The sequence below is a fragment of the Apis dorsata genome, unplaced genomic scaffold, assembly GCF_000469605.1.
Source record: "Apis dorsata unplaced genomic scaffold, Apis dorsata 1.3 scaffold_102, whole genome shotgun sequence".
Classification (NCBI taxonomy): domain Eukaryota; kingdom Metazoa; phylum Arthropoda; class Insecta; order Hymenoptera; family Apidae; genus Apis; species Apis dorsata.
The window spans coordinates 28,866-30,450 of record NW_006263400.1 but is presented as its reverse complement, the minus strand read 5'-3'; positions in this window follow the sequence as shown (position 1 = coordinate 30,450).

The window sequence follows — 1,585 nt, the reverse complement described above, 5'->3', positions numbered from 1 at the left end:
TTTTTTTTTTGTTACATTGTTAGGTTAAAATGGAATGGTAGAACGTGAGAAACTATATATTATATCGTTTATTACTATATTTTATCACTATTATTTTACATTATTATTTTAGAATTATATTAATTGTATAGTAGAGAATTCAATTTATATATATGTATACTACGATTGTTAAAAATGGAGTAGCATTTTTTTCTCGCGCGTTTATCGTTTGATTATATGTTTTCTAACTCGAATCACGGATTTCCGTTCCATTTCCAAGAACGGAAGAACACAGTAAACGGATAAATTTCCTGATTCATGAATTTGTTAAAATCATAGATAACATTTCTCTTTAAAGTTTACATCATAAATTATCTGTTGCAATTCTTTCACTTTATCACACGTTTTGATATTGTTCATTTTAAATTGTTGATTTTCAATTTAAATTGATGGAAAATTTCTATGTTTGATCGAGTAAAAGAGGATCCTCTTCTCCGGAGTGTAAATCGTAAAATTACCCTTGCCGGAAGTTCCAATTAGGGACCACTGGTTGATGTAGGTGATAGTTACATACTCGCAAGTATGCTACTACGTTATCTATCTGAAACTAAAAACGAACGAAGAAAAAAAAAGAGTGGAAATACTTACAGATTATTTTTAGAATTCTGCAATCTGATTTTTCAATATCAGTTCTTTAAAAAATTATGTTTTACTTCATTATATATAATTTATATATGCAATATATAATTATTTGATATAAAAATATTTTTTTTGATAATATTTCAAAAAGAATTATATTCTTTCAAGTATTAAATAATTGATAATAAAAAACTTGATACGTGAATGACTCAATACCTGTCTTATCGAATTCTTTGTATACGATAAAAATATATTCCGTGTATTAAATTTTCCAAAATTAACATTCTTTATTCTAGTAGCAAAGAGTAAAAGTTTCATTCGAAAGAAAAAACATTATTTCTCATTTTGCTATAAAATACTCTTTCGATAAATTCGGTAAAATTATGGTCGATAAAATTGAGAAAAAGGAGGGGGGAAAAAAAAAATATTCATCCAGTTTCCATTGTTGCGATTCAAAGTCGAGTTTCTTACGGTATCTACCAGCAAAAGGAAGTGAGTTATCGCTATCGCGGAATATTTTTGTCGAAATTCTTATTCGCGAAGGGGGAAGTGTGATGCGAGCAAAAAGCTACGGCGGTTCGTGCAATGCAGCCAGAATATAAAGACGCAGTTAACCGTGATAGGTATAAGTCGTTTCGTTGGCCTCAGGGCCCATATCTCAAGGACAAAGGATCGATTTTTCTTAGACGAAGTTTTCAATTCTTCGACCAGACTAACCCTCACGACGACGCCCTGTGAAACGGTTGTTGGCAACTTTGGAAAATCTTCAAGCGCTGCACGTTGCAGCCATCTTCGTATATTTCATTCCAGAAACTGCGTACGCTCCTGGAAAATACATAGGCCGAGAGATGAATAATATCTCGATCTTGAAATTTTACATTTTTCCGTGCAAATTCACCGCGTTTACAGCCAGATACAGTTTCCTTGTTACATTGAATATGATAATAAATATGATTTTTCTCAGAAA